General features: G+C 41.7%; 1 protein-coding gene across 2 annotated transcripts in view; it reads left to right on the top strand.

Moving 5' to 3' along the window:
* The window catches only part of Trpm (transient receptor potential cation channel, subfamily M), a 343617-nt gene that overhangs the window by 160116 nt on the left and 158841 nt on the right, over positions 1-24660 (top strand). The window contains exon 1 of one of the 2 annotated variants that reach the window (XM_089247634.1): positions 3140-3204. The exons of the other annotated variant lie outside the window; for it this stretch is intronic. The gene's annotated coding sequence lies outside the window, so the exon portion shown is untranslated. Of the gene's footprint in view, positions 1-3139; positions 3205-24660 lie in introns of those variants that run through there. 2 annotated transcript variants of the gene reach the window in all.

Below are 24660 nucleotides of genomic sequence, written 5' to 3'. Positions count from 1 at the left end.
CCCCTGCGGTGAATGCGTTTTGTGCGTTGTAAAAAATGCTGTCATCTGCCTAACGAATTCGGAAACAATAACGCCCCAAGTAGTCACTCGACGTCAGATATGACGTGAAAATTTGGTCATTTTCTCTGAATGACTGTAGAGGCATGACGTGAGATACGTAGGGATCTGGGTTCAAATCCGAGCTGCGCTACAGCTTCGCACATTTTTTACCTTCCGTCTCTTCGAATGGTGCCATCTATCTTCCGGAAGTCCAACTATTTGCAAATGGTCATTTTATTGACCTCATTTTTATCGTTTCCAAAATGGACACGATGACCATTTTATCACGTTGTGTTTGAGACATTTTATAACTTCAAAAAAACGTTTTTATTGACGTCAGACGGCACCTTGGGACTGCCGGTTATTTCGCCCTGTTCGTATTACGCGTTGATGATGAATATTGCAGTTGGTTAAATGGTATAAAAACGGTTCAGCTCACATTCGCACCTTGACTTTGAGAAATCGTGGGAAACCAGCTTCAGCCTGTGAAGATCGAACCCGGGTCCTCACGATACAAGTCTGTCGATGTTCACACAGCCCAACAGCGACGATGTGGACTGTATTTCACGAAAAAAATTGGTGATCACAAAACAGCCTGCTAAACATATTCAGGCCTGAGCTAGGATTCGAATTCGATTCCACCTTAGCCCAAAGCCGCGTTGAAAACCACTCAGCGGACAGAATACCTTGAGAAATTGAAATAAATTCAAGGGTTTATCATAATTTAAATTGTGCGTGAGCAGTAATTTATTCAGTTATTTATTGTCAGGATGATAATAAATGAAATTAATGGCGATACAAATTACTTAATCAACGGCTTCGAGTGTAACGAATGGAAGACACTATATGATAAGAAACTAGTATATCTTCCACGTTCGAAGAAGTAGAGCGAGAACTGATTAATTAGCAAACGCGCTAAGTAATTACCACGGAGCTGTTCAGTCGACGCTGCGTAATTAATTAACATAATTGTTCGACCTCCTCCATCTCTCCCAAGGGAGTCCCGGCGTATCCTCGCAGCTCCTACTGCATAGTTAACTTGTTAAATAGTCATTTTGTATGCATCAAAGCACGCACGTGAACTCATGCTCCTCGTAGCTGAAGAATTCTCCGGCGAGGCATCGCATTGGCGTCGGAAACTGCAAACGAATTCATTAACTAAAATGTACGAATGCTATCACCTGGAACACTCGAGTTTGATCGATGCGATATAATCGATTGTACGTTCAGCATCATTGCGTTTGATCTATGGACTATATCTTTGTTCTTGAATAATAAATCGATTACACAGTGTATAACACGATTTTTTTTTGTCTTTGGTTTAGCAGTCCGCATTTCCCAATGGCTTACGACTGAAAAAGACTGAATACACAGCAGTTTTATGCTTCAAACTTTATTTTTATGGTTGAGGAGATCGATATTAGTGAAATGGTCATTTACTATCGGCTTACTGGGTGACTGAATATTGAAAATGACAAAAAAAAATCACTTTTCGCACTGATAATAATTTTAAAAAGAGTAAGTAAGTAACTAACTTTTAGAATGTAACTACCGTCTGTGAAATTTTCACAGAAAATGAAGTTAGAGTAAAATTATAATTTTTTAAATTTTAAAAATAATGGGACTTTTTCCATCTTTATTCCCATATTATACTCATCTTCACTTAATAGCTCCCAAAAAGTTATTGCCGGAATTGCCAGCGTCCACCATTCGTTCCCACTAGATCAGTGCTCACTCCCTCCGAGCACCAGACAACCCAGAGACGAAACACGAGGGGTAAATTTATTCACCCTGTTGTGTACGGGGCTATAACGATTATATACAAAAAGTTTGCAAATAAACACATAGTACAAGTAGCGGCATCGCGACATTTGGCCAGTCGAAGCACGCCCTTCAAGGTTCAGCCACGTCGCTACAGGCAATTGCTGTTTCTTATCCTGCTTTCTTTTTGAAGTGAAACTTCTTCAGCCGGGAAATATAATTTATATATATATGTATATATATATGAGAGGAAGGAAATTAATAACAAAAAGTGAAACGCTTTCTTTTTGCTCAAAACCCGTTCCGTAGAATAACTGATTGTGCGATGAAGTTTCGAGAAGCAGATGGGTTGTGGTGGTGATGGAGCAAGGGGTGTCAATAGACATTCGGTCGTGTAGGAAAATAAAGTTGGGTGGCGGGGTTGGTTTGGACGGTTTGTGCCGGACAAAGACAGTTTATTACCTTTCTGTAATACACCGTGGTTACACGAGAGTATATTTCGCATACGAAAGCAAGTTATGTGACGTCACAGTGCAGCTCCTAATTGGCTGCGCTGTCATAACGCAGGATACATCCAGAATACTTCACTTTCTCTCTTTTTCTTCTTACTTTTGAACTTTTCACTCTTAAACTAAAGCTGCCGTTGCGCCCCCCCCCCTTCATGATTTGAAGCCAACCCCGATTATCACCAGAAACTTTTAGTGAACAAATCTGCCACTCGTGGCAGTTACAGCGGGTTCGATCAGGATTCCTTATGACGCCAAACTCGTTAGGATTCTACGGGGTGGATAGTGTCTCGGGGTTTAAGGGGTCAATTAAATAAAGTGGGTCAAGTTTTGGGGGGGGGGGATTAAGAAAGATAAGGGATCAACAAGATCAATCTTAATTAAAATTAAATTTAAAATTTCTAAATTCAATTTGGAATAATTAAAATTAAATTTAATGGAGGTGAATCTAGTCATGCCAAACCTTAAAGTTTCGCGTGTATCGCGTTATATTCTCACGTTGATTTTTCTATCAATTTCCAAGATACCCCCTTGGTGCGTCAAACCTGTTATTTAGCTCAAAAAAGAATGGCACACACCCTTTAATTTTTTATAGGTGTCTTACCCTCGACACATTGCTATAACGTCTCACCTCGCTTCATATTCTTGCTGAGATTAAAATATAGGATTCGATTAATATGGACTTATAATGTCATGCAACTAAGCTGCTATTATTAAATTTTGAATAAATGTGGAAGCGTGAATTGAATTATAATAATTCCAATTTCTTCTCTCTCTCTCTCACAATAGATGAAAAACTGAATTATCCTACAATAACAACGAATGGTAATAATTCTTCATCGAATGGGTGATAAGGAATTGCAAATTCAGACAAAGTGGAATCAGATCTGCCATTACAGTTATGTATATGTAAATTATTGATATCGAAATATGAATATATTTCAACGAGATGTGAAATATTTCAACACTTTCGAGACATTAATTTCAACACAGGTTATTAAAATAGAGTTTTCAATGCTCTTGGCCTCTATATGGAGTTTGCATATTGTTAGTAGTCAAGTAATCAGTCGGTATTAGTCTGGATGCATATCTCTCCGACCAAAGTTGTGATAAATGCAATAATACTTATGTAACGATGCAATTCTCAATTTTCTCAAATTCTAATATTGCAAAACAATCAAATTTACGATATTATAATTCTCAAGGTATATAGGAGTATTTTGGGATTCCGAAAATTCGCCTCCAACATTTCGTCCCCGACGTTTCGCCTTATTTACATATTTTGGAGCCTACTCATTACATTTATGCAAGAAGCGAAACATTTGGGGACATCTGAAGTGAAACGTCAGAGGCGAAGTGTGCGACGTGAAACGTCCGGTGGTGATATGTCCGGGCCGAAACGACCGAGGTGTCGAACAAAACGTACGGGGCAAAAAAATTATAGAGACGAAATGCCCGGGGGCAAAATTAACCGGGAATGAAACTTGCTAGGGGTGAAATGTCAAGGAAAAAAATCCGAGAGCAAAATGTTCAGGATGTCCGAGGCTAAAGTCCGGGGACAAAACTTCATGCCAAGGATGAAATGTCAGGGATGAAATGCAAAGGACGAAATGTCTAAGGATATCCGAGGTGAAAGGTCAGATATAAAACGTCGGGAGCAATATGTCCGGGGACGTCTGAGGTGAAATATCGGAGGCAAAGTGTCCAAGGTGAAATGTCCAAGTCGGAACGTCCAGGATTGAAATTTCACGGGCAAAACATCGGAGGTGAAACGTCAGAGGCGAAATGCTCGGAGCGGAATGTCCGGTACCAAATATCAAAGGCAAAACGTGCTAGTGGCAAAATGCCAGGGAAAAAACTTCGTGGTGAAATGTTCAGGGACGGCTGTGGTGGATTGTCGGGGGCTAAATGCTCGGGGACGGCCAAGGCGAAATATCAGGAGTGAAACATCCGGGGATGTTCGAGGCGGATAAACCAGGACCCCAACCAAGTCTGGGTTGAAACGTCTGCAACGAAATTTCAAGGGTGAAATGTCAGACGCGAAATGTCGGAGAACAGGTTAACAGAACTCGGTTAACAGAAATTTTGCTCCAAATTTCTGTTAACCGAGTATTCTGTACGCAATAAGAATTAATTTTATATTAATGCACGAAATGAAGAAAACATTCGGAATTTCAGCAATCAACAGACTAATCAAATACACGCAATCATGCTTAATTATTCATTCAGAAAGAAAATATGGGAACATGTCTTCACTCGGAGATCGAAAAGCAACAATACCGCTTCGAAATCATCGTTTTCGTTCAGGAAAAATTGCATAATAATTGCATAGTGCGGGAGAAAAACTACATGGCTTTCTCTCATTTTTACATTTTATTTTTCATACACAAAAAAAAAAAAACGTTTCCTGTCAAACTGATTTCTAATTACAAAACCGAAGAAAACGAGGAAGGAAGAATCAAAATATATATATAAAATAATGTACGGTGATATCCTGAAAATGACGATGTCATTTGCAGCAAAAGATAGACGATTCCGTCCGTCGTTTACGAGACCAAACATACTGAAGAAAATTATCAATTTATTTAATTTTTTTTTTTATTAATTATCTTCGAGAAATTCCATGGAAAAAGGAACTTTTTTAATTAGTTTTCTGCTGAAGAAGAAATTGCCTGGAAAAAGTACTTTTTCGTCTTCCTCCGAATACATATTCTTCAGAATCCGGATAAAAGATGAAGTATGTTTAGAAGGAAGGAAGGAAGGAAGAGAAGAAAATTTCTCACAAGTAAATGAGACTAATTAACATTCGTGCCTTGTCGTAATAATTTGAGAATTTTTTATTGTTGTTGCTATAGATTTTTTAAAATCTTTACTTAATTTGATAAGTGTCAGGTGTAAAGCGAATATTATAAACAGATAATCTGTTAGCCCGAGATGAGTGCGTGTTTTATGTATAATAAAGCTTCGCGTGCTTGGAATTTTTGTTCATGGTTTTTTTTTCTGTATGATTAAGTATGTAATTGATCTTTTATTTACCAGGGAAGCATGAAAAATTAGGCGAAAACTAAGTATGAAAGATTTGTTTTTTGTTCGGATTAATTTTTCAGCATGTGTGAAATAGGAAATTTTTATGGGCATTTTTTGTCTTCAAAATCGATACCGGGTGTGGGAAGGCGATCACGTCCAAACGAGCGACGGTTTTTGTTGAACCAATTTCAAACTTCAATGACTCCATCAAAAATAACCATAGCGCTACCATCTTGACCTCATTTTGAAGTAGAGAAATGAAAGTTTGTGTTGGTACTATTTTGATATCTGCGGTTATCTGACGTCAGGATCTACGCACGCTCAAACTGAACCAAGGGTTTTCGAGTTTTCGAATTCGACACGTGTCTAATACAAATACAACGCCACAACAGGCAAATTGCCCAACGAGGTGGCTGACTTAAGAACATCATGGATCCCCGAGCCATTTTTTGGAGGCCCTACCTACTACTGCTACACCACAAAAAGTCCAGTCAAGTCATAATGGAGGCAGTTTGTTTACTTTCGTGCTCCGTTAAAAATTTTGTTTTAAAACGTGATTATTAGGTTACGGCAGGCAGTAAATACGTAATTACTGTTTATTAAGTCTAGGAGTAAAGGTGCATATGTGGACTTGTGTGGTGGTGTGAAGTAGGAAAGAAATTTGGATATCGTTAACGCCACGCGTGCTGTATCGGTGCAGTCTTCATCAACTAGTGACGGTTATCATTTTCCGCTATAAATGACTCAAATTTTTCAGTGATGATCAGTGTAAATTTTTCATTTGATTTGTCGGCGGGAATGTCAGCTTTAAAACGGTATGAAGATCATTCAAACATTCCAATTAGTTCGAAGTGGATGGTGTGATTACACAAACTCCGGATATAAACTTCAATGGTTTTCAAGCTAAAATATATATTTAAGGACCGCCTGGACATGATGGGGGTGAGTGATTTTTGAAACTTGATAGCAGAGATCATTAATCAGAACATTTGCTATAATTCAACCTATTTATCGTTGCCTGCTGTTATCGTTGGTTATTGGAGAGCAGAAATTTTCGTTAGTACTCTTTCATGAGTGATTAGTACACAACGCTCTCGACAGATGGCGCTTGAAGGGACTTACATGGATTACGAACATTTTTTTTTTTTTTTCGCATTGCATATTATTGAATTTAAATTAGAGAAAAGTATATGATGGAGACGCCAAAGCTACCAAAAGGGGAGGCGCACAAAGGAGGGCTGATGCATAAAAAGAAACAAGCAACGGGAAGGATGAAAATCCAGAGATACAGGGAGACAACCAAAACAAGAGTCAAAGACAAGAAGGAAAGAAGGACCAGATCGGGAAAATCAAAAATCCCTAGATGGAATCCAGAGAGCAGTGGGGACACGAGGAATGAGAGCTCATCACACCCTACGTTTAGCCTCTCGACATCAACGAAGTCATTTTTTCCTTCAGACATTATTCCGAAACAGGCAAGAGGAGACAGAGAGGAAAAAGAGGATAGAAAGGTGAGACCAAAAACGGTGGAGGTGGAATCGTTGGAAAAAGAACAGGTCACGCAGGGGTCAAGGGACTCGCTAAACCTCAAGGTGAGCTGGACGACGGAGTCTGAGGAGAGTCGACTGAAGGAGTCAGAAGAGGAAGACGAAAAAGAGGAGGAAAGTTATAAATTCCGAAAGGACCTGTTCCAAATTGATCCGGCTAACGAGCTGTGGCACATAATCACAGAGAAGACTGGATATGGACCCAGCGCAAAATACAGGATGCCACAGAAGTACCATGGGTATGTAAAGGCCCTGATTGAAGAGACAATCATGATGGCTAAGGCACATGGTGTGTCAGGAAAGATGACAAGCACCCCGACAGGAGGAAAAGAGAGTGCCCCCGTGTAGAGATTGATGTGTCTGAAATATCGAGGGAAACTCCACGAATAGACGCCCAAAAGGACCAAGGTGTCGAGGAGTTGGTGAAGAAAGGGGAAATAGCTGTTCAGGAGGGTGCGGAGGAGGTTCCAACCCAGGTTGACAAGGAAACACAGACGGAAGAGAGAAACATATTAGAGGAAGGGCTGAATGGAATGGATGTTGCAACCCAAACTGTCGAATTAAGCACCCGAATGGAGGGGAGAAAGGTCCCTCGTGAAATTCGGGAAAGAGATAGGCAGGTGAGACTGATGGATATTAAAGAGCCGGAGAAGCCAGAGGTGCAGACCAAGGAAGAGAGAAAAGCAGGAGGAGAGCAGGTGGTCAGAACGAATACTAATGATGTAGACAACTGTGATGCCCAACCGGAGGAGAGAGAAGACCCACAGGTTAGGGAAGGAGTTAGGGATCGGCAGACGAAAGAGACGACACTAGACAATGAGCAGTGGATGAGAATGGGAGCGAGGCCCAAATCAAAACCCGGGGAGAGAGGATGTGAGGAGGAGATAGAGGAAGGAGAAATATTGGAAGAAAACCGAGAGGAGCCGTCAGCAAGAACTAAGGTTAAAAGAGTGAGATGGGCGGACTTCCACAGAGAGGATACTAGAAGAGAAAGGAGGGAGCCGCAGTCGGAAGGGATGACGGATATCCAGAGGAGGTTACTAAACATGGCAATGCAGACCCCAGACACACAGAGTGAGTCAGAAAGCCCCTCATATGCCAGAGCGATGAAAGAAGGGGAAAAGATCTACACCGTGTTGATTTTCCCAAGACACGAGGAGGACAAAGGAGAGTTGCCAAAGCGGTTTAGGGCAAGTGCAGAGAGGTTAAACCTGAAAGGAAGGATAGTGAGAATCAGGAGTATACAGAGGGGCTGTGCGGTAGATCCGAGTAGTGAGGAGGATGCCAAGGAACTCCCCAGGAAGGTGGCAGAGATGAGTGATTTAAATGAGATGATGGCGCTTAGGCCCCCAAAACCAAGGAGGGAACATATCATGGTTAAAGACAGGAGAAGTGAGGAGGATATTCAGGAGCTGACGGATGGCATTGCAAGAGTACTAGGACAGGAGGCAGAGGAAGTATTTTACAAATTCCAGTTGAGGGCAAAGGTGGAGGAGAGGAGACATATTGTGGTGGAGGTGAGAGCGAATAGAGCCCTGGCTGAGACACTGAGGAGGGGCGAGATGTGGATTGGGAAAAAAAGAGTGAGGGTGAAGTTGTTCACACCGTCTCCCAGATGCTTCCGGTGTCAGGCAATGACGCATCATCAAAGGAGGTGCACCAGTGTTGATCCAAGATGTGCCAGATGTGCAGAAAAGCATGAGACGATAGCCTGCCATAATGAAAAGATGCGATGTATCAACTGTTTATGGAGTAACCAACAAAAGGGCACCAGGAATGATGTGAGGCACAGCGCATCAGCGATATCGTGCCCGGTGTACCGAAGAGCAACCGGGAGGCCGCAGAGAGGGCCAAGAATGTCGGAAAGAATCCAAAGGAAAGAGGTGGAGAGCAAGAGTCGGACAGAGGATAATAAAGGAGGAAGACCCCGATTGACGAGAGGAGGGGGCAACTTCTCCAATATGAGGGCACCAATGAAATGGAAATGGAGACCGGAAAGGGTCATTAGAATCGAAAACGAGGAATCCAGAGGAACAGGAGTAAGTGAGGGAAGAGGAGCCGCAGCTTCGAGACCCCACAGAGAAGTGGAAAGAAGAGTTTCATGGACAAGAAAAAAAGGCGCCCACGGAGGAGAGGTACCCGCACTAATGGTGCAGATCCCAGGAAGAGAAAACAGAGCGGGAGTAACGCAGGAGAGTTTCAGAGCTGACAAATTGACGGTCGTAACAGAAACCAGACGACAGGAGTTAAGAGAAAGGGAAAGCCCGGTCAGAACAGTGACATGGAGAGGCAGGAGGTAACAACGATGAGTTGAGAAGAGAGACAACAGGCGCTGTTGAAATTTGTTCGTTTTTTTATAATCTTTTTCACAGAACGATGACACAACACGGCACAGAGATGGTGCCACCAGAGGAACCAGAAAAACAAGGGATCAGGTTCCTACAGTTCAATGCTGACAGAGCGAGAGGAGCAATGCTACAAATGGCTCACAATGCTGCAGCCATGGGAGTCGACGTTATATTGGTGCAAGAACCTTGGAAGTATAAAGGAGCGGTCAAAGGAATCCCACAGGAGTGGAAAGTATGGTCCTCAAAGAACCTGAAAGCGGCGGTCATCATAGCCAACAAGAAGATTGAGGGAGCAACCGTCAAAATTGGAGAACACTCGGCCACAGTTAGGGTGCGAGTGAGAGGAAAGGAGATAACATTATCCAGCTGCTACTCATCGCCATACGAGGAACTGGAAGAAGCACTCGACGAAATGAAGGAGACGGTAAGGAGGAGTAAAGGAGTACCAGTGATCATAGGAGCCGACCCCAATGGTCATCACGAGGAGTGGGGGTACAAAAAAAGTGACAACAGGGGAAGAACAATCCACGACATGACTATGGAGACGGGTCTTGAAGTAGTCAACAGAGGGAATACAACACCGACATACGACCTTGACGGACGAGAGGGATGGCCGGACTTGACGATGAGCAGTAAAGCAGGGGAATTGAGCGGATGGAGCGTAGGAGACGAAATCACTGGAAGTTCACATAAGTATCTGCACTTCTGGTGGGGGAAAGAGAAACCAAGCCCACACAGAAGAACGTATAGTACGTCTATCAGAAGGATCAATAACTTCGCGAAAAAGCTCAAATGCAGGACACAACAGATGATAGACAATATCAAGAAAATCGGAAATGTAGATCAACTGGACAGAATAACTGAACAAATAACGGAGGTGATAAAGCAGACGGCGGATAGGACCCTAGCAACCAGGGAGGCACCGAGAAAAAGGAAGGCACCGTGGTGGACCCAAGAGCTAGAGGTACAGAGGAAGCTGCTGAGAGCCAAACTCCGGAGATGGAAGAGAGCCTCGGAAGAGAAAAAGATAGAATATAGGGTAGAATTCCGAAAACAGACAGCGATATACAATAAGCTGGTAAGACGAACTAAGACGGAAGAATGGAGGAAGTTATGCGCGAAAGCGGTAGACCCATTCGGGAACGTATATCATGCGACAGTCAAGACAAGGAGGTCTGCGGCCCAGATTCTAATGGGAGAGGAGGCAGAGAACATGGAAGAGGCATTGGAACAACAGCTCCAAAGACTCTACCCGATAGATGAAGAAGAACAGGAATGGCAGAACAGAGAGAGAGGACAGGAGACAGCAGAACACGGTCAACATCAGGGAAGGACGGAGCCAAGGATAACGGAGAAAGAGATCCAGAGATCGCTGAATAAAACTGGAAACAAAAAAGCGCCAGGCCCAGATGGGATAACAATACCAATGCTCAAAAAGATTCACGAGGAATACCCGGAATTGCTCACTGAGTTATATAACAAGTGCCTGGATCTGGGTAGCATACCGACGATCTTCAAGATTGGAAAGATAGTATTGATACCCAAGCCAGGGAAGGAACAAGAAAAGTTGGAATCGTACCGCCCGGTGACACTACTATCCCATACGGGAAAAATTCTGGAAAGAATACTGGTGACTAGGACTGTCTATCATCTGGACAGGAAAAAATTCTTGCATCCAAACCAGTACGGATTCCGGATGGGGAGGTCGGCGGACGAGGCGTTGTGTGATATAATAGACAGTCTACGAGAAAGAAGAGTGAGACAAGAACATACGGTATTAATATCAGCTGACATCAAGGGGGCATTCGATGCTCTTCGTTACAGAAATCTCCGGAAAATAATCCAGCAACTCCCGATACCAACAGAGCTGAAGCTGACACTGAAAGCTCTCTTGAAGGGCCGAAAAGTTCTGATGGAGGTAGAAGGAGAGACAGTGGAGCATGCACAGACAAGAGGATGCCCACAGGGATCATGCTCTGGCCCCCTCATGTGGAATATAACGATGGATGCGCTGCTAAAAGAAAGGTGGGGGGAGGGGGTCAGAGTACAAGCGTTCGCAGACGACCTACTGCTGTTAATCTCGGAGCACAGATGGGATGATGTAGAGGAAACAGTTGGAGAAGCGCTGGAGACAATTGCAACATGGATGGATCGGAACGACCTAGAGCCAGCACTCGACAAAAGTGGTTACATGTGGTTTAGCACACGAGACAAGCGACCTAAAATCAGGATGAGAAACCAAAGACTCACATGGAGAAAAGAAATGAAATACCTTGGGGTGCTTATCGACAGCGACCTGGATTGGATTCCACATCTTCGACAGCAAGGAAAGAAGGCCAACGCAAACCTACAGAAGATGATGGCCATAGCAGGTCCAAGATGGGGAATTAACCAGAGGATGAGGAGAGTGCTCTATGACCAGGTGGCAACCAAGACAGTAACGTATGGAGCAGCTGCGTGGTACGCTAGCCCGACAGAGAAAATGAAAAGACAGCTTGATACCATCCAAAGAGGGTTCCTGTTCTTTATGACAAGGGCGTATCACAAAATATCGACGGCGGCAATGCAGAGCATAGCAGGAGTACCCCCCCTGAGTTTGTATACCGACTTCGTATGCAAATCAGCGAGAATATCCAGACTCAACAGAAGGGTGACAGTTGCAGAAAGGCTGATAGTACCAGAGGAGGTGGAAGGAAGAGCTATAGGATGGGGCGACCACCCAGCTAACGAAATCCAGGAGCAACAGGTCGTAACGACGGAGCGAGAAGAAGCCATCTCATACGAGGGAAGGACAATATTTACGGATGGGTCCAAGACGGATAGTGGAACAGGAGCAGCGTACGTGGAGTATCAAGGGGGTGAAAGAGTCAAGTCCTGGAGAGAGAAACTGAGAGAGGGATGCACGGTATTTCAAGCAGAGCTGTGGGCGATCCGAAAAGCAATGGAACAACGGGAGGATAATTTGGAGAAGATGACCATATATTCAGACAGTAAATCAAGCTTGGAAGCTATCAGGGACCCTTTAACAAGACACGAAGATGCTAGAGCCATAAGAAGAATACTGAAAGAGAGGAGGAATGTCGCACTGATGTGGGTGAGAGGCCATGTGGGAGAACGTGGAAACGAGGAGGCAGATCAGTTGGCGCGGGAAGCGACGAAACTGGAGACAACGTCCCAGGAGAAGAAGATCGCTGCGGCAACGGTCAAAAGAATAATTAAGGGGCAGACAATAGTGGAATGGCAGAAGCAATGGAATGATCCAAAAACAAACGGACGGCTTATTCATAGAGTCATCCCAAAAGTCCAGTGGAAAGAACGTTACTGGAGTAGGGAAAAGACAATCTTCTTCTCGGGCCATGGACCGTTTCCCACCAACTTCAAGCGTTTCAAAATTTCCGACAACGAGCAATGTATATGCGGAGGAGTGGGAAGTCCAATTCACTTTGCTACGGAATGTGTCCACACCAGTCGTTTCCACTTAGTTAAGCCACGGCCGCAACTGGAGAACGAGTGGTTTAAAAGAATGGCCAAGAATGATGAGGCACTCGGGAAAATCAGGGAACTGGTCGGCTTTCTGGAAGAGAGTATGGAGTGGCTCCATAATAAACGGACGGGAGCAGCAGATCGAGCGACGAGCCCACCTGCACCCAGGAGAAGGAGTGAGAGAATCAGAAGGCGTCAGGAGACAGAACAGGAGACGGGACGACAGGGAGAAGAAGAATGGACTGAGGAGGAAAGCGAAGATCAAGAGGCAGACGATCCAGGCTCCGACTCCGACTTCCAATGAGGACGAGGCGAAGAAGGAGGAAGTCACGAATTAGTATTTAATTAGATAAGGGTGTCGGGCAGTTGAATGCATACAGTCGCTTTCGTGGCCCGGGGTATTTGGGGGGGGACACACACTCATACTTCCGGCACAACTCAATCGGTAGTAAATTGCCTATGGCGATAGACCGGAGTTGTGCTCGGTTTGAATGAATGAATGAATGAATGCTACACCACACATGCACCCCGCCCACTTTTTTTCCTATTTTATGGCACGCTATATTTTCACTCTTGAAACTGTTGCAGAGTGATTCCTCAACACATTTTGAGCATCTTGAAAATTAGAACCATACCCCTATACGAGAACGGTGGATGAGATAAAGGCCGAATCAGGACTTACTGGAACACCCTGTATATTTATTACTCGATATACTTCACAGAAATTCGATGTCTTTTTTCGTTTCTTTAATATTAGTACACAACTACACTGCTCAAAACAATTAGGGGAGCACATGGTTTTAACAAAATTACGCAAAGATGTATACCGATAAGTAACATAAAATGAATCATCCATAATTTAAAGCCTAGCAGGGAACGGAAGACAAGGTGACTTGAGGATGTCTCAACAACGTGATTTACCGGAATCCATGGCATGCCGTGTTATAGGCAGACTGGAATCCGGGCAAACACAACGTAGTGTCGCGGACGCTGTTGGAGTCGCCAGAAGTGTTGTTGCAAGGCTGTGGAATCGATTCCAAGAAACAGGAAATGTTAGACGTCGACCAGGGCAAGGTCGGCCACGTGCCATATGCAAATCAAAGTTCATGACGTCAAAAACCAGAAAAAGGAGATAAGGGCAGAAATCGGGATGTTGCAGAAACGTCTGTTTTACTGCCGTAACTGTGAAATTCGATTGCGCAGTATTTTTTTTTGAGACAAGGTGACTTGAGGATGTCTCAACAACGTGATTTACCGGAATCCATGGCATGCCGTGTTATAGGCAGACTGGAATCCGGGCAAACACAACGTAGTGTCGCGGACGCTGTTGGAGTCGCCAGAAGTGTTGTTGCAAGGCTGTGGAATCGATTCCAAGAAACAGGAAATGTTAGACGTCGACCAGGGCAAGGTCGGCCACGTGCCACTACAGCAACTGATGACCGGTATGTACGGTTAACAGCCCGGAAACAGAACAGAGAATGCTACGCAGCTGCAAAGACGGTTGCTCTTGGCAACAGGGCGAAGGGTGTCCAGCCAAACAGTACGTAATCGGCTTCATGAGGGAGGGCTCTATGCGCGTAAGCCAATGGTCTGCATTCCGTTAACCCCACGCCACCGTGAGGCCCGAAGAAGATGGGCTGCTGAACATCGAGATTGGGAGCAACATGATTGGAGCCAAGTGCTGTTTACAGACGAATCCCGATTCAGTCTGGAGTGTGACACCCGACGTGTTCTGGTATGGAGGGACAGGGACACTCGAAATAACCCCGCATTCGTTCGTGAAAGGTCACAATACAGACGAGCTGGTTGGATGGTATGGGGTGGAATCAGCATAGGCGGACGTACGGACCTGCATATCATTCGGAATGGCACTTTGACGGCCCGAAGGTATGCAGACGAGATACTGCGACCTCATGTCATCCCTTACGCTGGAGCCATTGGAGGTTCCTTTGTTTTCCAGGATGATAATGCCCGACCGCATAGAGCTCGTCTGGTGGAGAACATGCTTGAAGCTGAAACAATACAGCGTATGGAATAGCCAGCGTGCTCTCCTGACCTGAATCCTTGGACGACGCATTGCTGCGCGACCAAGGCCGCCTGTTACTGTCCGAGACTTGCAGATTGCACTTCTTGAGGAGTGGAACAGTATTCTCCAAAGTCTGATCGATAACCTCATCGCATCCATGGCAAACAGGTGTGCAGCAGTCTTAGCTGTTCGAGGAGACCACACGCCCTATTAAAACTCATGCATCATGTCTAAACAGTACTTTTTTTATCGTTTGCATGTAACCAAATTGTGGCCCTAAATCGTCTTTTCATGTTTTTTCCATATTTTCAAAGAATTAAAGCTTAATTCCAAAATTTTTTACGTCTTTTTTCTGTATTGCGCATTGATACGCGTGTACTATCCATTGTATGCCAATACGTGGCTGTCTCGCACGGTTTTCTTCACTTTTTTGCTTGCTCCCCTAATTGTTTTGAGCAGTGTAGACGTTTTGTGTTTAGCTGTGGTTGACTCTGTTATCAAAACAGATGGAAGCACCACTGTAACACGAAATATGCATGACTCTTACAACATAAAGGTTTTTGCACATTGTGCGGTGTAATTATACTGGCGCCGCAGACAAGGGATCCAAAAACTAATTTTGGCTATTCATAACATTATAACATTCGTAAGGAGAACTAAGAAAGCACACATTCAGTTAAAAAGAAAAGTTCCTAATAAAGTAACTGAAAAGTAATGAACATACAGAATGAATAGCAAAAAGGGTGTATGCAATTTTTCTAGGTGAACCATGTCCATCCTAGAGGCATACTTCCAATTAGAAAAAAGTTTCCAAATAACATGTAGTACTCAGATATGTCATTCATGTTTCAATGGGGTTAAATTAACTTTTTATACGGTCCCCGTGTGTGCACAAGAACCTAATTAGAAAGTTGTTAACATGTCTGTTCTGATGCCAACAGAAAACAAATTCTATGTTAGAAACATAGAATTTGTGTGCAATATTGACTGTGATATTCCAATCCGAAAAATGTAAAATGTATATTAACTATATACTTCTTTACCGAATAAACAATTTAGTTTTCCTCAATAACTAGTTATGTATCTGAGGAATACTTATCAATTGCTCAATAGAGTTATGTACTTCATTTCCTATCATACATCGAAAAAATTGAAATTTTTCTAAAATACATGCGCATCGTAAGTGCCGTCGAAGATTGGATTTACGCAATTTTTCCCCAATATTATCTAATTATACGTTACTTGAATGACCAAAAAAAGAATAAGTCAATGGTATCCAGTCACAAAACCCTAAAAGTTATCTGAGTCTTGGAACTTTAAATGAGCCATAAAATCCGATACAACATTGATAGTGGATGATTATATCGTTCTCAAAGATTTGTCTTCATCGTAATTTCATCGGCAATCAATGGTTGTTTTTTTTTAAGATTTTCTAGGACTCTGCACAAGTACATGTAAGAAATTACTCCCAAGACACAAGAAACACATTCGTTTTCTGCAATTGAAGCTCAGATTATATATCTCGGCTATTTTCTGTTCGAGTGACGCGTAGAGCTTCCGCGTTCCGTTTCCGTGACACTGCGGTGGACAGGAAATTGAGAAGATACTTTCGTGCGTGTATACATGGGCGCGAACATTGTTCAGGAACGTGTTAAGAGAGTTTCGATCACGCTTCTCCTTCCGTTAATGTCCGCTTAACGAGAAGTTCTTTACTTTAACGATCGAGATACACGAAAAGAAAATCCAAAATAAAAAAGAAACCAAGATCACCAGCAGGAACGCAATTGATCTCACGGTTTCTCCAATCGGAATTTCAAAAAATTTAATGATATCTCGGTTTGCTTTGATAGCTTTCGTTGTTATACAGGGTGACTCAAATTGTTTGTCCGTAGAACTATCTCTGCAAACCGTTGACTTTAGAAGTGCACTTCTGATTACGAAAAGTTTCAAATGACGTGCAGTTACTCAAAACGCCGCTGTGGTGTTCGAGTGGTCGACTCGCATCGCAAAGACCCGAAACCGACCATAACACCCGCTTTGCCCCCATAGGGGGATATAAGCTGGTCACACAGAGGGTTTGGGCCATGGTGAAAGAGGAACGTAACGTCCGGAGCCCAAAGAAATGAAAGAATGAAAAACCACCAGCAGGAAAGACGACAAAAATTTGAGGTTACCTTTTCGAAGGGGGGGCCGACGAATAACTATAGACAATATATATATATATATATATATATATATATATATATAAACAAATACATAGCATCTATGTGCTGTCGAATAGTCTTTACTTGTTAACTAGGAGAAGACCCTATAATTGCCTCATTATGAGGACTGACTTGAAGGAATCGACTAGAAATAGAGGCTTCAAGTCCGATCCGCACCTTCTCGTGGTGCAGCCTGTAAGTAGCCATGTTTAACACGTGGTGAACGGACGCGGATGGGCTTCCTCCAACCTGCACTGGCCAGCGTGGAGGATTACGGCCAAAAATCCTCTAAAAAGAAGTATGAACTCTTGTCAATAAATTTCTCAACCATTTGCGTTTTGCGGAAGACATTGTTGTTATCAGCAGTAATCCAGAGAAACTAGAAGAAATGATACAAGAATTGGCGAAGGCAAGTATTCAGGTGGACTTAAAAATGAATTTGCAAAAGACTAAAGTTAAGTTAAACCCCTTTGCGTTGAAGAGGATAATCTTGCTCAACAACACAGAGATAGAAGAAGTAGAAAGCTATGTATACCTGGGACAAGAAATTACCATGGGCAACGTAATCATTAATGAAATAAACAGAAGGATTAGGATTGGATGGAGCACTTTTGGCAAAAACTGCGTAATTCTGAAGAGTCACATGCCATTATGTCTGGAAAGAAAAGTTTTTAAGTAGTGTGTGGTACCAGCACTGACTTATGGAGCTGAAACATGGGCACTCACAAGCAAAGACGATACGGAGGCTACAGACAATACAAAGGGGCATGGAAAGATGTATGCTAGGCATCACAAGGGGGGAGACAGAAAACTGTCTCTCAAGACACACTTGGATAAGGAACCACACAAAGGTATATGATATCATGGAAAGAATTGAACGTGTGAAATGGAAATGGGCTGGACATGTTGCAAAAAGACGACACAACAGATGGACCACAAGTATTCTAGATTGGCACCAACCTTGTGGTGTTGAACGTCCGAGAAGGCGTCTTCACGCAAGATGGATTGACGAGATCAGGAAAGTGGCAGGAGTCAACTGGATGGCTAAAGCATGAGACAGAGCAGAATGGTCAAATTTAGATCAGACCTTCATCCAGCAGTGGATTGAAAATGGTTGTTGATGATGATGATGACGAATGATGGCATAGCATATACAGGATGTTCTGTTAACGGATCGTATAAAAATTTAGATTTTTTTTTTTTCATTTTGTTCCATACCGTGTTTTCACTTCAGGTACAGGTTAATTTTTGAACAAATTCAGAGCTTTTTTAAATTAAAACTATACCTTTACAATGGATGAATGATGAGATAAAGGTCGCATTAGCACTTAAAGGGCACCCTGTATATATATATATATATTATAACGTTCTTAAAAACAAGCCAATGAAACTTTGCCAACACAGTGAGTATATATTTAATACCACAAAATTTTGAATTTCAAAATATAATTTGTTTTTTTCAAATAACTTTTGCAAAGCGGGATTTACATTCCAATAATTGGAATTTTTAGCACACGAGAACTGTATGAAAAGTTATTTTCTCAATTTTTTTAACGTATAAGATCTCCTTCAAACAAATTGAAAATTTCGGGAAACATTTCGTACTTGAAAATGTTTCTTAAGTCAATTTCTTGCAGAGATATCTGCTGTGCAAACAATTCGGGACACCCTGGACATCAATTTCTTGTATGAATTCCCTCTTATTCTCATTTTATAAGATGAAATTGGATTTTAGTCAGTTTCATGTACACCATCACCAACTCTTTATTTCTTATCTGAAGATTTCATTTTCTCCCTTCTTGAATTCCTCCAATCTCCATAATATCAATGTCAAATTTTCTGGAAAGTTCTCTAACTGTTCGATGGATTTGTTTCCAATTTGTGACTTCTTGTCCGTTCTCCCGTTTCCATGAAATTGATGCTTTCAATGGAATCTTCGATAGCCTTCTTTTCAATTTCAATTTGTTTCGATTCTTCCGATGTAATTCTTATTTACTTCTTGTATAGTCGATGTCGTCCGTTATTTTTTTTCTACCCTGGTCTTTCTCGTTTGCAGTGCGATGCCTTTTCTTTCTCATTGAATTGCATCATGGGAGTTGAAAGAAGTTTTTTGTTTTCTTTTAAAAACTTTTGAATGCTTGTAATTTCTAGCTTTCTATCCAGTTCATGCTCGTCTTTGATTCGATTAGTTATTTTCAATGTCCCGTTTTTTTTGTCTGTAGTGGCGTTTTTTTTAGCCAGCGCGGCATTTCCGTCATTATATATTTTTACACTATTACTTCATGTGCAGTCGAATCCCGTTTTAACGAATACCGTTATAGCGAAAATTTCGTTTTGACGAACACTTTTTGAATCCCCCAGATAAGTTTACATGTACACCCGAGTGGCGTGGCGGTAAGATGCTCGTCTACCACCATGGAGGTTGCTGTCACGGTCCTGGGTTCGAACCCGAGGGAGGATATAGATAATATATTATCCGTAACGGAATTGAAGCGACCACCAGCAGACAGCGTCTGGTGGTCAACCTTTAGATGGACCAAGGCGCCGCTGCTTTTACGAGAGAGTATATCATGGTCATTATCCACCGGGAACTCCTACACATTCCCATGACTCACTATCCCCTATTTATGGGTCACGTCACGGAGAGGCAGCAGCCAGCTTGGCGGGTGGTGGAGTAGGCCACTTAACACTCACCGTGACCCAAAATATGGTTTTTAGTAACTTCTTTAAGTGTTCATAGGTCAGTAAGCAGACGGGTAGATTGATTAGAAATAGTCGTTATCATTTCTGGAATGTGGTGTCTATGCACCATGAGGAATAAAGGACAAAAGGACCACGCACACTTTTGTCAGCCAGAAAAGGTTTTAAAAAAATTGGATGGATTCTAAAGGATATTGAGAATCAGCTGATATTCACAACTGAAAATGATATTCTAGAGCAATGGTATTTTTGAACAAAAATTCAGTAAAATTTAAATTTAATTTGTGACAGCATAAGAGACTAGCATGGCATACAAATGCCGTAAAAATAGCGCTTCATCAAATGGACGACATTGTTGGAGATTATAAGGAAGATAATTCACATCTTCCCCCCCCCCCCCCCCGGGGGAATCGCACGCCGGTCTCTGGCTTGCCGGACGAGTGCTCTGCCATTTAAGCTATGGAAACAGACAGAATAGATCAACCTTGGAGCTTATACATATGTTGAAATTCTCCATACATGGACGGCGGCAGCAGCAATCAACTAATAGCTCGTGAATGACATTGGCCACCAGATGGCCACATGTATTCACCTATTCTGGTGGCCTATGTCGTTCACGAACTATTAGTTGATTGCTGCCGCCGTCCATGTACGGAGCCTTTCAACATATGTATACGCTCCAAGGTTGAACTATTTTGTCTGTTTCCATTGCTTAAATGGCAGAGCACTCGTCCGGCAAGCGAGAGACCGGGGTTCGAGTCGCCGTGTGAGCAGAGACGAATTTTCTTCCTTGTAATCTTCATCTCCACAAATAACCAGTCTTTCAATGAATCTTACATTAATAAGTGGAGAGGGAATTTCTATATTAAGAGGAGGGGGGGGTGTATATATATATATCTCCTATGGCTTTTGGCACTTCAGTGTATAAGGATTGAGATACCAGATGGTATACACGCAGCGTATCAAAATCAGTTTCGCTCATATATTTTTGAATTGCAGTAAATACGTTTTTCTAAATATTTTTTACAGCAAATAAACGATTATCATTCGACATTTAAATAGCTGAGCCAACATAAATAGACTGAGGATCACGGCGATTCGCCCGTAGAAGATTCTTCCGCGATGAACGCATCAAGCGGGGGAGAAGGATTTTCAATTACTGTCCGATCGTTTATTCAGTGGTTTCGGACCAGTGAACCACCAATGATTTTGAACGCTGGTATATTTGTAGAAGGATGGAATTTCAAGATCACCGTGCAGAGGTCGGAAGTGTTTCGGAGCACTTGTGAATCTCTTGAGAATATAAATTTTGATGTTGCTGGGAGTTTTAAAATATATTGCTTTTTCCTGAGGGAAAGTCCAAGCCGGTGCACCCACTACCTGTATAATACAGAATTCGTTTTCTACACTACATTTAAGCTCTTAAAGCAAAGCTAGATTAAGCTTGCAAAATCTAGAATTTTACCATCGTGTAGATTTTATTTTTGACCATTTTGTCATTATAATTTATTTATCATCATGTATCACTTAAAAATTTGTGAATACGAGAACTATGATTTTCTAATCATCATGCAGTTCAGTGGAACACAAAGAAATCACTAAAATATCAACTGATGAATAATTTTATTGAATATTTAAAACAAAAATCTCTATTCAGATATACCAATTAATAACGTTTTTAATTTCAGACAATAGGAATCGATGTAAATAAGGAATATTTATGATTATTACGTGTTTGTCATTATAAATATGTGAAATATTTTTTTTCTGAAGGGAAAGACTGGGAAAACAAATTCCTTTAAAATAACGTTTTCAAAATATTTTTCCCTTAAAAAATAATTGTTAATATCTGATAGAATCCTCAAGATCCGTCTTGGAAAAAACATGAATGAATGAACCGTTGTTTGATGCCAATATTTATTAGAACAGAGTAAATATCGCAATTTTTTTTGTTGCATCTTATAATTTAATTCTTTCTCTGAAATTCTCGAGAATCGCTTGCTTTGATCACGAAATTTGCTTCAAAAATTAAAAAAATAGAAATGACTTTAACTGAAATAAAATTGGTTGTCAGTATTTCAACATTTTTTATTCTTATTTTTCGTATATTCTTATTAAATAAGAAATAGCAAGTAACACGATGTAAAAGAAATGACGTTCCGTCTTTATATTTCTCCTAATGAGTGTGAGAATTGGACAGTTGTTTTAAATAGTTTTCTTTCCTTCGTGAATTCGCCTGGCAGTCGAGTGGTTAGGGAGCTACCCTCTCACCGTGCTCCTAGAGATGGAAGGCTCCTGTTGTATTTGCCATAAACGTCATTCAGACTACCTGACTACCTTGCCACATTTTGAAACATAGCATCCTATTTCGTTTCTTCTTATTTTGGCGTAGAATCTTCCTGATTGGCTCACAAATACCGCATAGTGACTGGATGTGAGGGATAGTAATCGCCAATTCTAAGCCCGATCATTTCTTTTCCTCACAACGATGATACTGGCACGAGCACACAAGGACATTTTTTCCCCTGTATATTCTGAGGGAAAATGGACTACTTACTGACGTCACAATCAGACTGTGGAGGCCTTCTATCTCTTGGAGGTGCTGGCCAATCATGCCCGACGTAAAGCGTTGGCGAGAGGCTTTCTGCGCTCTGTAGCAGAACAGTCGTAGGCTGGGATTACACTATAAAAGTTTCGTAAAAGCACTTTGATAAAACTCGGATAATTCAACCAGTAAGACCACTGGTTGCATTTGCTCGAATGTAACCAATACGCTTATTGGTTGAATTTTTCCAGTTTTATGAAAGATCTATCAAAATTTTATAGTGTAATCCCGTCCGTACAGTTTTTGTTATTGGTGAGTGGACGGCGTGTCACGCTGGACGATTCACGTTCACGCCGCATAGAAAACCTTCTCCTAGGAAAACCCCGGCTTTACCGTGTGTATTGCGAAAAGCGTATTTTCGCAAGCCGCTGTTTGTTGGGATTGTCAGTGCACAGGTTCGATCCCTTACGGTGATATAGTGGTGGTGGTGATGGATGAAGACGATTTTGTGCAGTTTTGCCACTTAGTGTTAGCCGGCTACGTCTTTTATATAATAGCCACTCTATAGACAACAGCGTTAAATAACCATATATAATTTATAACATCAAAAACGAATACGTAAATTTCAAGGGTATTGTCGAGAGAAAAAGAAATCGATGGGAAACCCATTACAACGAGTAAACATTAATGTGAGCCAAGTTTTCCAGCATCTCTCTCTCTCCGTAGAGTCAATAGAAAATCAAAATTTATGTTATCGGTCTTCGAGAGATGTCATCTCGATCGCAGCGCCGTCTATAAAAATTCATCCCTTAAAGCTATATTTTGAAGACTTTGGTATTGGAAATTTTTCTGCCGTGTTCTCGGAGCACATTTTATCAATTTTTTCTCAAAGTTTCTTCGTTAAATACAAAAAAAAAGTTTATTTTATCCTGTTAATTATTCACTTTTATATTTGCATAAGTTAGGCTATTGCGAATGCACGAATTGATCAGTTCGCGAACTGGCCGGCCAAATTGGCATTCGGGCTTCAACAGTAACATATACATCCGTGTTTTCTATCTCTTTTTTTACGTCGCTGACCGCCTGTAGTGCAGGTCAATGGTTCTCGGATCTCCTTGTATCGTCAGTAGGCTATTTCCTACGCAACCTTCTCATAAAATACAAAATATTACAAAAAAACTTAGTTTTGAGAAAAACGCATTTGAGTGTGTAAGCCTGCCAGCAGTTTATATTAAAATATTTTAAAAATATTTTTAGTGCGGGGTAGAACAAAAACTTTAACACAGTTAGACGCAAAAAATTTCATAGTATTTAAAAATTAGAAAATTGAAAAATGTGTTTTTTGGAAACTTTTGCGTGCACCAACCCTCCTTAATTTCGTTCAGTGTATGAAAAAATGCATTTAGTCGAATTTCCCTCTTAATCAAGCTCACGGACCCCAATGAAATGCTCTCACGGAGCCCTGAGGGGGACCATGGACCCCCGGTTTAAGAAACCACGCATATTATCGACGGCACAATGACAAGGGAATGTGTGATCCCTGATGAGTGACTCTGCTAATAATTTTGAGGTAAGCGAAATTCACGTAGTCAATACTCATTTGTGAGTGGCAGTTCTATAGGATGAAGGAGCTTTATTTCGATGAAAAGCGGATTTTGCTGCCACCCGTCCAAGGCACAAAAATACACTGTTTATCTTGTAGTGAATGGATTTTTCCCATACAAAACTGAGTGCGAAAAAAAATTGCTGCGAATACAGCCGCTACACATGCATGGACAATAACGGCTCTACGGCGCGATCAGTACATTGTGGACTGAGTATGGATTTTTTTTTTTGTCACTAAGGAAGACTTCTTCCTGTATAGTAGTGTAGTTTGATAACGATAATTTTTAGGGAAAAACTGAGTGTGCATAAATCTTAGCTAAAAAATACGAAAAAGGAAAAAAAACCACTTTCGACGTAGAAAAAATTTGATAACGTGAACCAAAGTCCTGAAAACTGGAAGGAATTTTTCCCATGGTATGGTATTTGTCCATTGCGTACTTGGTGAAAGTTGTAACAATACCCGAATGATAACATTATCCATGATTCTAATAAGATACGTCCACTTTAATTGAAAACCATCATCAGCATCACCATAAACCATTTTCCATACACTGCTGGATGAAGGTCTCCTCTAAAAATTTTTACATTCTTCTCTGATGCTTTTGCCATCCAGTTAACTCAAGCCACTTGTCTTACCTCGTCGATCCATCTTTGGTGGACGCCTTCTCGGACGTTTAACACCACGGGATACCAATCCAGAATACTTGCGGTCCATCTGTTGTCCTGTCTTCTTGCCATAGGTCCAGCCCATCTCCTTTATGTACAAATGAGTCCGTGAGAAAATAAATAATACAACAGGCGCAAATCCTCCAAATAGTCTGTTCAGAAGTAATTTCTGAACAGACATTATGAACGTGATAAATGTGTAA

Source organism: Pholcus phalangioides, unplaced genomic scaffold (assembly GCF_987345545.1).
Source record: "Pholcus phalangioides strain wild (caught in Gottingen) unplaced genomic scaffold, Ppha-v1.0 ptg000018l_1, whole genome shotgun sequence".
Taxonomy (NCBI): domain Eukaryota; kingdom Metazoa; phylum Arthropoda; class Arachnida; order Araneae; family Pholcidae; genus Pholcus; species Pholcus phalangioides.
This window is presented reverse-complemented; position numbering and strand designations above follow the sequence as displayed.